General features: G+C 42.9%; 1 long non-coding RNA gene across 2 annotated transcripts; it reads right to left on the reverse strand.

Annotated features, from left to right (window-relative positions):
- Window positions 1-1,739: 1,739 nt before the first annotated feature.
- LOC141569317 (uncharacterized) lies at window positions 1,740-7,309 on the reverse strand. Of its 2 annotated transcripts, none has more exons than XR_012492821.1 (3): window positions 2,651-7,309; window positions 2,177-2,223; window positions 1,740-1,821 (listed from the first exon to the last, which is right to left on the reverse strand). It is a non-coding gene; the product is annotated as an uncharacterized LOC141569317 (long non-coding RNA). The 2 variants fall into 2 exon arrangements; XR_012492820.1 differs by having other exon boundaries at window positions 1,751-1,839.
- Between the last annotated feature and the right edge of the window lie 4,502 nt (window positions 7,310-11,811).

Raw genomic sequence — 11,811 nt, forward strand, 5'->3', positions numbered from 1 at the left:
TGTTCAAAATATGAGGTTTCTTATCCAAGAACACTTCTGCTATTGAGGCCATTATTGACAATATTGGGCCTTAGTTTCCATGGGACGCGTGACCTCGATCCAAAGACAATCTAACAGTCTCATTTTCCACATGCTCCTCTTACTTAAAGAGAGACAGATTTGGAAAATGTGCCTAAAGCATACATCCATCTATTCATAAGCCTGCATTTTCCTTGACTCAGATATCTTGGGTAAATTGAAGAAGTTACTAAACTTATCTGTATGAAACTAAACAACTAAATAAGAAGTGGAAAACACAGTAACTGCTATATGCTCCCAAACACATACTTTTTGGGTCTCATAGACATGCACTTTCCAATATCATCATCAGATTGAAGGTATTAGGTCAGGTTTCGCTAACTAAAACCCATGGCAGAAAACAAGTACAAATGCTTCTTCCTGAAAGAATTTTAAGCTCCATCTCTTAAACTAAATTATTTATATATAACAGACCAAAAGTCTCACGATTACCCACCACAAGACAGAATCAGTGATGGGAAAGCATCTTGAACGCCCCAGGAAAGATTATGCAAAAGGTGTAAAGCCCATTTTTGAGCAGAGGCAAAACATCACAACACTTACATGCATGCGCGCTGAAGCCACACTGCCAGACTGGGGTCCTGGCTCCACCACTCGCTGGCTCCACTGGTGTCGGGTAAATCCCTATATCTCTTCTCAGTTTCCTTATCTATAAAGTGGGCCTAATAGTAACTATCTCAGGGGTTGTAAAGAATAACTGAATCATTACAGGTAAAGCTATAGAAAAGTGCTTTGGTAATGGTTAACTAATTTATTATTAAATATATTGGGGGTAACATTATTATTACTATTGATAAATATTCGTTGATTGCTTACAACATGCCAGGCTTTGGGCTAAGTATTTTTTATATGTAATTTTATGTAATCCACACAGCAGCCCTAGGGAGTAGTTCCTCTGTTATCCTTTAGAACTGTTTTAAACGACGAATCCAGGGAGGGGTGTTCCATGGCAAGATCTGGGAGAAAGTGGGGAAGGCAGAGTAAGCGCAGACGTCTTGATGCAGCAAGAAGCTTGGCCTATTGGAGGAATGAAAAGCCAGAGGTGCTGGAGGGAGCTGGTCTGGAGAGAGAAGGTATGAAAGAGCGTCTCAAAGAACAGCAAAGTGATCTCCTAGGGAAATGAGGCAGCACTGAGAACCCACTTGAGCTCTGTGTTCATAAAATTAAGCCCAGTAAGCAGCTGTGTATTTTTATCCAGCCACATTCTGAGATGTGGTGCCTGGGTGCGGATGGGAATGGGTGAGTAGAGTGTTATCAGGTTCGGGGGTTTGCCAGGTGAAGGCAGCAGAGGAGGAGAGAGGCAAGGAGGTCGAGCCTGGGCCAAGGACGTAGGTCAGGTGGGGTGGAAGGTAAGGCCTGAGGGCCTCAATGGACAGTGAGGAGGTGTAAGGATGATGGACTGCTGGACCTGGTGATGTCAAACAGTGGCTGGAGTTCGGGTACAGAAGGGGTCAGCTGAAGTGAGGAGATGGTGGACAGAGTGCCAGTTCCTACAGCTGCGCTAACAAATTACCGCAAATTGGATGGCTTCAAACAACAGAAATGTATTCTCTCACAGTTCTGGAAGCTGGACATTTGAGATCAAGGTGCTGGCAGGGCCGTGCTCCCTCTGAAGGCTCTGGGGAGAATCCCACCCAGCCTCTTCCTACCTTCTAGTGGCTCCCAGCAGTCCTCGGCACGCCTTGGCTTGTGGCTGCGTCACCCCAACCTTTGCCTCCATCTTCCCAGGGCCTGATCTTCCATCTGTGTCCAAATTTCTCTCTTATAAGGATATCAGTCATTAGATTGGGGCCCACCCTAATCCAGCGTGACCTCATCTTAACTTGATTACATCTACAAAAACCTTATTTCCAAATAAGGTCACCTTCACAGCTACCAAGGGTTAGGGTTTCAACATATCTTTTGGGGGGGACACGATTCAACCCACAACAGCCAATCTATGGAAGTGATGCGACAACCAGGAATAGTGTTCTTACCCAAAGAACACAAGCTCTTCAGGCCCCTATCAAACCCTCTGAGAGTTGGTTACATAGAAGAGGAACCACCATAGGTCTTTTCTACAGACTGCAGTGCCTGGGCAGGGGAAGGGCAGGCTCACCTGGCACCCCACAGCTCGGTGGGCTGTCCTGCAAAGAACCGATCCACCTGCGGGGGATGTGAAGAAAGTAGAGCCTCGTATTAAAGAGAAGATATGGCGAATTGTTCAATTGTACAATGTAGATAGACTCACTAATACAAACATCCAAAAATAGGAGAGATTGATGATTCTACGATTACTCAAAAGCTTTCTGGAGTTTAACAATATTTCTTCGGAGTGCATATGGGCTGGACCCTAGACCCTCAACCCTCACGTCAGGGGATTATCAGCCTCTCTGTTCTACAGATGAAGAAATCAAGATTCACACACTGAAGTGACTTGCCCAAGGTCAGATAGCTGCTATGTTTCCAAGTCTTTTATCCTCAAGCTCATGCCTTTTTCTACCACACATTGAAGGGTGAATCAGGTTTGGATAGGTAAGGCAAAACAAGGAGAGTATTTTATGTGTGAGAAATAGGATTAATATTTTATTACATTTAGCTAATCGGCTTCTGAGAGCTAGCCTGTATCCCCCGATGAGAAGTTGCTGTCAATCCTCCAGCTCTTAAAATATCTGGGTCAGTGAGAAGAGGATCACAAGGTCTCCTTGTGGTTATTTTTAACTCCACAAAAAACTTTAAAGAAAAGGAGAGGACAAAAATGGAAAAACGATCAGAAATGTGACAAGCTGAAGTGAAAAGGAAGGAATAGCTGGGTTACTGACCCTGGCTTAGAATCTGCAGGGAGAGGTCACCGTGGTTCCTGGCTCCATTAGAAATGCGAAGGGTGGCCTGGAATCCACATCAGAAAATGGACCTGAGACATAGCGAAACTGAAGGCAGGAGGCATAAAGGTATTGGTTGGTGCCACTACCCCATACCTGCCTTTAAAATGACATTGCCCTTGATCCTTTTTGCAGAGAAGAAAGGAAGAAAGAAATTCAGGGGATCCATTCCAGCTTCTACCACTGGCTTTTGTGATTTCAGAACAAAAGGAAAGGCAGGAGAATCTTTTAAGCAATCACTCTGTGTTACATGAAAGTGGCACCCACTGGCTGTTGTGAATGGTATTCTTGTAAGATATTCTGAGCATTGCTTTATGGTTTTTTTGGGACAAATCAGCAATAACACAAACCCCCTGTACTCGTATAGCTTTCCCATCAACTCAAAGATACCTGGAATGAGGAAGCCCTAAGTGCCAGAAAATGTCTCCTGGGACCTCAGACTGAGAGGTTCTGGCAAAGCACCCCACTGTCATGTGTGAAAGGCAGCGCAGAAGAACAGGCTTCCCTCAGGTCTGAGACAACACTGGGTCCCCTGCAGGGGAGAAAATGTCAGCTACAGGTCCTGAGTCTAAGGAATTCACTCCCTGGTTGTCTCTAACTAAGGGCCCTGGTCACAGCCAATGTTCCCTAAATGCTGACCACCCCCGAAGGGCAAGGTTAACTTACAGCACCAAGGCAATGATACAAATCCATGGCTACCACGGGGCAGCAGTGTGTGCTCCAGGAGTTTCTGGGAGAGCAAGATCGATACAAGCTGCTTTCACCAAGGAAACGAGCCTTTAGCTGGGCCCTGAATGGATGCAACTTGCACCAAGAGGGGATGACAGGTTCTTGGTGCAGATTTGTTTCTTCAGGTGTCATGTGTGCACCGCAGACGCAACGGTAAGCAAAGCACATCCTGGGCCCTGCTTTCACAGAGCTTGTCATCTAGCAGTCAGTGCCCTTAAAGCAGAATGCATCAGTGGTCATGACAAACACGGACATTTACTGAGGGCCTAGGTATACCAGGCACTATGCTAAGTGTTTCACAAATATAATCGCATTTGATCCTCACTGCAACTCAAGGATGGGGAAGGGGGTACCATTTTCTGGATTGGAAACTGAGCCCACACCGCTAACTAGTGGTGAAGCCAAAATTCAAATCCAGGGCAGCCGGGCGTAGGGGCCATGCTCTGTTCCCCAGGGGAAATGAGGTCAGGTGAGCTTGTCTGGGGGAGCGCTTAGAAGTCAGGTGAAGCGGTTCATATAGTCATCTTGTTGTCAGTTGTCTCTTCCTGCTGTTGCCAAAGTAGATTCCCAAGGGATACACATGAAATTCAGAGGACCTTCCAGGCAAAACAAACTCTCTCCAAATCTCCATCAGCTCTCCTGCCACGGCGAACTGTAATGGCCATCTTGACAGGAAATGTCAGTCATATTTTTCTCTCTCCCACAAATCCTAAAGCTATGAGAAGCCATAATAAACCAGTCCCCAATTTTTTTCTCATCCAGCCGCTGTGCGGGCCTTCTTTAGTTTCCCAAAGATCCACAAGAACCCTCGAAGCTGCCCAGAGAACAGAACACCCCAGTTTTTCAGGTGGCATCTTACCACCAAAATATCCAAAGGAGAAGACATGCTCGCAAAGTTCTCCTTATCTTCGGTTCTCCTTACCTTCAGATCTTCACAGGCAGGAAAAAAGGGCTGAGAGAAGAGGGGTCTGTCCTTTCTCCACCTCCCAAGAGAACAAGAGATTATACCTTGACCTCCATCTTCTTCTTCATTCCTGAGTTGACAAATACTGCTCCCAAACAAAGCCAGGCGTAGGAAGGGCAAAGTGAAGGTCAACCCACCTGGCGGGCATAGAACTGGAAATGCTACAATGAAAGTGGAAATCCTTATGCTCATAAATTTAATACCTGTTCATCAACTACAAAGCACTTCCAGAAACATCCCTTCATTGGAATTTCTCACAATAGCTAGGCAGGTATTAATGTTGATATGACTATTTTTTCCTGCGTTTTTTTAACAAATGAAGAAACTGAGATACATAAAAATCTAACATCCAAAATACATAGGGAACTCATACCACTCAACAACAAAAAGACAAACAATCCAATTGAAAAATGGGCAAAGGACAGGAACAGAAACTTCTCCCAACAAGACATACAAACAGCCAACAGATACATGAAAAAATGCTCAACTTCTGTAACTATTAGGGAAATGCAAACCAAAACTACAATGAGATATCACCTCACACCTGTTAGAATGGCTATCATCAACAAGACAACAACTGCTAGAGAGGCTGTGGAGAAAAAGGAACCCTCATACACTGCTGGTGGGAATGTAGATTGGGTCAGCCACTATGGAAGGCAGTGTGGAGGTTCCTCAAAAAATTACCATATGACCCAGCAAACCCTCTCCTGGGTATATACCCAAAAAATCTGAAAACATTTATCCGTAAAGATATATGTGCTCCAGTGTTCTTTGCAGTTTTATTTAGGGTGGCCAAGACATGGAAACAACCAAAATATCCTTCGATAGATGATTGGATAAAGATGTGTATATATACACAATGGAATATTAGTCTGCCGTAAGAAAAGATGAAATAGTGCCATTTGTGACAACATGGATGGATCTTGAGATTATTATGCTAAGGGAAATAAGTCAGACAGAAAAAGTCGAGAACCACACGATTTCATTGACATGCGGTGTATAAAACCGAAAACAACAAAAGAACAAGACAAACAAATAAAGAAACAGAAACTCATAAACACAGACAACAGTTTAGTGGTTACCAGAGGGTAAGGGGGGAGGGGGGTGGGAGATGAGGATAAAGGGGATCAAATATATGGTGATGGAAGGAGAACTGACTGTGGGTGGTGAACACACAATGTGATATATAGATGATGTGTGATAAATTGTACCCTTGAAACCTATGTAATTTTACTAACCATTGTCACCCCAATAAATTTAATTTAAAAAAAGAAGAGGTGACTCCCTAAGGTCAGAAAGATCAAATTTGCATTTTGGCCCTCTGAGCTCAAATTCTGTGCTCTGTTTTCATCCATTCAAGAATCCTGAGCATGTCAGATAGGGACAGGAAACTTTGCTTGAACAGTTACTCTCTGGTGTCCTCCTCCGAGATTTGGGAAGTTTACCCAAATAGTCTCAGTTTTATTTTATAATCACCTAGGAATCTACCCTCCAAACAATATAAATCTTTCTCTTATAATATTTGGGTTTAGTCCTTGCAAACTTGAATAGTAAGTTCCATACGCTTACTATTCCTGTGAAAAGAAGTTCTATTTTTAATTTGCCCTAAAACGATTTCTTTTCAATGATAAGGATGTCCCTTGTTCTGATATTCTGAGATTTAATAAGTTCATATTTTTATCTTATGATTTTCATTATTTTATACATTTCAATCATACTCTCCTCTCAGCCTGTGTCTTTCCAGAGTGAGGAGCCCTAATTCTTTTATCATCCCTCACAAAGAATTCCCTCCATCCTCTGCATCAATGTAGGTGTCCTTCTCCAGACCTTGTCTGGCTCTGTATGTCTTTGCGGTACATCAGCTCATCGAACCCCCATCACTCTGTCCATTATTCTGTATTAAAGAGCACAATGACTTCAGCTAAAATAAAATGTAGAAATATTAGAGACACTTTTAAAAATCAAATAATTATTTTGTTCCATGTCAGACCAGCATATGCTAAAAAAATATACATTTAGCTTCAACTCTGAAATGAATTTGAGCAGCCTGGTACTAAGCCACCTTGCAATCTATTACGAAAACAACAATTTGCAAAGCACTCTCATATATATTATCTCATTTGACCCTCTCATGAACTGTGCAAGGTAGAAAAAAACATATTATTATCCTCATTTTTCATATAAGAAAATTAAAAAGATGAGGCTAGCCCAAGGTCAAACAGCTGGAACTGGAACCCCAGTTGCTGGCTGGCCCTCCATTGATAGAATAGTGCTCTAACCACTGTGCAATACAACCTTCCTTCTAACCACTTGTGACTTATTTTAAAGCTCCAAACTGCCACCTCTGAGTCTCTTTCAGTGATCCACAGCAGTCACAAAATATTCTGTAACATTCCATGCAAATGACTTTCAAATGTGTGTCTCTAGGCCACACCTCTCTTCTGAGCACCAGACAGGGACATAAAACTGCACACTTGGTATCGCCTAGATGTCACATGATCTACAAAACTTCCTCTTCTGCCCCCATCATACCCCGCTCCAATGAATGTGAGCTTAACCCCAATTCTCTTTTGACGTTCCTCCTCTCAAATACCTCTCCAGAAACCTAGGAATCACCTTGACATTGCCCTGTCCCTCCCCTAACCCTGACCCATATCCAATCTGACACCAAGCCCCTCCACTCCCGCACAGCTCTCCATTCCGCCCATTTCTCACCTTCCCCATCATCGCCACATCCGTCCAAGATACCATCGTCTCTCATTTGGACTTTCATGGACCCCTCATTGGTCTATTCGTCTTCAATCCTTTCTCCCCAACACATATAGCTGGAGGGATTCTTCCAAAACACCCCTCTTGTCAGGCTGCCCCTACCCCACCCGTCCTTAGAACACTTCAGTGGCACCCCATTGCTTCAATGGTAAAGGTAAAACACCCGTAACCAGCCCACGAGTTCCTGCCTAATCGGGTCTCCACCACCAGGCTCACCTCACAACACTCACCTTCACTTCTCAAGCTCCAGCCCCACTAGCCTTCTTTCAGCCCCTTTGACTTGTGATGCTTTCACTTGCCACAGGGTTCTAGAATATTCTTCCCTAATTAAATTACCAGAATTAAATTCCTAGAAGCTTCCATCTTCTCATAGAGGTTCCAGGGTCTTTCCTCAGGGAAACCTTCCTTGACCTCCCCAAGTTAAATTTCTCCATTATGTTACAATGCACTGGTTTGGCATGGTTTTGTGAATTTAATTAATGTCTGTCTCCCCCACTAGATTTGTAAACTTTTGCTTACCGTGATATTCCCTGTGCTGTTCCAAGCTTGGCACACAGAGCCACATCAACAAATGTTTGTTAAATAAATGACAAAACCCACTAATAAGGAAATGGTATATGTCCTCATTATTGAATACTAAGCAGCTATTAAAAAGTATGAGATATGTCTATATTTACTTATACGAAATGATGCCCATGACATATTATTGATTAAAAACAGTAAGTGTACTCTCATCAGTTATTTTTAAAACCTATGTATGTCTTCATTGAAAAAACAAACAACCTCTGTGTAAATGCATGTGTGTGTATGTGTTTTAAAAGATGTGTAAGACCAATACCAAACTGCTTACATTGGTTTCCCCGGAAAATGGGAATGAGACAGAATAGAGAAAAATAGGATAATAATTTCTACTCATAAACTTCTTGCTGGCTTGACTTTTTTCAATAACCACGTGGTATTGCTGTAATTATTTTAACAATACCTTTTTAAAATAATGAGGCAATTCACTACATTTCAGGAAACTAACCATTTCTAAATACAGCAGAAAGTAAAAAAATAACTACTTTGTATGTGATTCCTCAACAATAATAAAGTTCCAAAAACCAGCATATTTCCAGCTCAGGTTTTCAACCTAGCAATATGTTGTGATAAAGAAGCAAAATGGAAAAGAACAATTAGACATGCCGGCATTTGTTTGTACAATTAGGTCTTCCCTTCACATGACTTTTACAAACAATAAAAATTTTGAAAAATCACTGCTCTTGGCTTCATGTATACAATTTTAGAAGGAAAAATAACAGAAAGAAATAAGAACATGAATTTTCCTTAGTTTACTTAGATTTTTCTGTTGTTAAATAAAAGTGATTATGTGAAGACACCTTTATTTTTCCTTCACTTCCAAATAACAAACCTTTTGTTGTCTTTACCATAACTCGAATAGAAAAGACAGCTTCCTAAAGCCACGCTGATGACAGAAGGGAGCAGGGACAAATATACTGGTGATGTGTAGACAAAATTATTCCACAGCTAACAGCACAAAACCTCACTTTGGTGGGTGAGATAGGTGTGTGCAAGTGGAGAGATCCACAGTTTCTGGAAAAGGAGAGGCAGGTGTATGGGAGTGATTCTCCAGCAGCCAGCCTACCACGGTTGAGCTGGGAAATGTCTGAACACAGAATAAATGCTGTCACTTGGAGCTGCATTGATTTCTTTTTTCAGACTCACTAATGGCTCAGGTGGTGGGATAACTAAACGATGACTAAAATATGAGTCAAATGCTTTCAAATCAAATTATTCCAGTGAAGCAGGAATGGAGGCAAGCAGAGAGCAGGTCATTAGGGATTCTAACCAATACTTGTTAAACCTGAAGAAACTCTCTCTCCTTAATGACTGCCTCTTTCAATCTAAGTCATTTTGACATTAGTGAGCTGGGGACAATCGATCTTTATTACTAGTGACACCTACTGATCAGCTCTGAACAGTGGGAAAGGTAGCTCCCAGCTGGGCTAGTGCACTTTCCCAGTCCTGACTTGTCATCGTTCCCAGCATCTCACCAGCATGTCTTCAATTATCCCAAAGGGTGTCAGGAAATTCTAACATTAGCCTCGAAGTTGGTGTCTTGGTATTTTTGAAAAGCAACTTTCATTTAAATACAAAAAAATAGCTCACATTAAGAAGGAAGGTTGGGGTGGTTGGATGGCTCAGTTGGTTAGATCGCGAGCTCTGAACAACAGGGTTGCCAGTTTGATTCCCACATGGGTCCGTGAGCTGCACCCTCCACAACTATACGGAAGACAACGAGCTGCCGCCAAGCTTCCAGAGGGGCGGCCGGATGGCTCAGTTGGTTAGAGCATGAGCTCACAACAACAAGGTTGCCAGTTCAATCCCCACATGGGATGGTGGGCTGCGCCCCCTGCAACTAAAGATTGAAAACGGCAACTGGACTTGGAGCTGAGCTGTGCCCTCCACAGCTAGATTGAAGGACAACTACTTGGAGCTGATGGGCCCTGGAAAAACACACTGTTCTCCAATATTCCCCAATTGAAAAAAAAAAGAAGGTTGGGAAAGGCAGATGAAGAGAGGCATGTTATTTAATGGAACCACAGGGCATGAAGCCCCCAGAAGACTAAAATGTGGCCACTGGGCATGGAAGAGATAGCAGTACATGCTCTAACCTGTCCGAAAGCACCACATGGGCCCACAAAAGACAACCTGTGGGTGGCTGTCCTGACATCTTCCCACTCACGCTTTCTTCTGCTAACTTCTTGGTTGCACATTCTTTCCCTCAAATGTTGACTCCCTAGTTTACAACTCAGTTCCTCCAAAAGGTTTTTTTGGTGAGAAGACCCTGAGAAGATAGGTACTTTCAAATGGCTGGAGATATTTATCAGAAAACAAAACCTCGTACCACATTTATTGGAACAGGACCTCATCAAGAATAACTAGAAGTACCCCATCCCTGTGGTATCAGGTATCTGTTTTTATCCCTACCCCACACTCCTCCTTTTTAAGAATTATCCATCATGCAGTAGAAGGGGTAGACAACTGTGTTTAGCATCCTGCCAAAGTCTAGGTCCTCTCCCCACAGACCAGAACTCAGGCAGAGCCTGGAGCTTACGTCAGCCAAGCTTTCTGTCTCTGAATTTGACTAGGTACTTCTTATAAGTGGACTCGTACAATATTTGTCCTTTTGTGCCTGGCTTATTTCACTTAGCATATTGTCTTCAAGGTTCTTGACACATTATATCATGTGTCAAGATTTCCTACTTTTTTTAAAGCCGAATAATATTACATTGTATGTACAGACCACATTTTGTTTACCTATTCATCTGTTGATGGACATTTGGGTTGTTTTTATATTCTTAACTTCATCCCACAATTTAAGACTTGCGGATAATTCCAATTCAATTCAATTTATTGAGTGTTTAACAAAGGTAACTCACTGTGCTATGTATTGTGGGAGGTACAAAAGTGACACAGACATGGTACTTGCTTTCAAGGGACTTCTGTTACATTGAGAAAGTCGGGAAAAAAGAAGTGAAAATAACTAGCATTTGCTAATCATTTACCATGTGCAAGACATTTTGCTGATCAATGCATGTATTGCTCAAGACATCTCTGTGAGGTACATGATATAATATCCACTATACAGTGAGGAAATGAAGGCTCAGTGACCTTAAGTAACCACCTCCAAAGTGGTGAGACTGGGATTCAAACCCACATCTTGGATTCAAAATCCTGTGTTCATTCCACTAGATACGCTGCTCCCTTTGGTACAAGGCAGAACATAACAAATCCCAGGCGTGAAGCTACAGGAAGGAGAAGGGGAAAAGAAGAGATGACCACACTCCTGGGGGGAAAGGCTCATGGCAGGTCTTACAGGTCAGGAAGGCTTATGTTTGACAGAGATAAGGGAGTAGAGGAAACTGCCTGCGCAGAGCAAAGGGCGGGGGTGTGGGGGGAACAGGAAATCTCAGTGCTGACTGCGGGACTGGCGGAGTTGTGGAACATAAGGCTGGAAAGCAGAGAAGGGCAAAGTCATGGTCATAATGAAATGCTATCTCAAGGAGTCTGAACTCTACCATGTAGACAATGGTGGGCCATTGTAGATTTTCTAAGACGAGACACAGTCATAGCTGTGCTTCGGGAAGGTCACCATGGCAATAATGCATAACAAGAATGTGGAGGTGGTTTAAAGGTAGGAAAGCCCGTTAGGTCCCTGGAATTAGCAGATGAGACATAATTAGTCAGCAGGGAAAAGAGAACATGGAGGTGAGAGATATCTTAGAGGTGGAGATGACAGAACTTGGCCATTGAGGCATTATGAATGGGGTGACCATACACCCTGGTTTGCCTGGGACACCTGTGCTCCTGGTGTCATTACCTTTCCCTCTCAAATAGGCCCAAGTC

Source organism: Rhinolophus sinicus, linkage group LG17 (assembly GCF_036562045.2).
Source record: "Rhinolophus sinicus isolate RSC01 linkage group LG17, ASM3656204v1, whole genome shotgun sequence".
In the NCBI taxonomy this organism is placed as follows: Eukaryota; Metazoa; Chordata; class Mammalia; order Chiroptera; family Rhinolophidae; genus Rhinolophus; species Rhinolophus sinicus.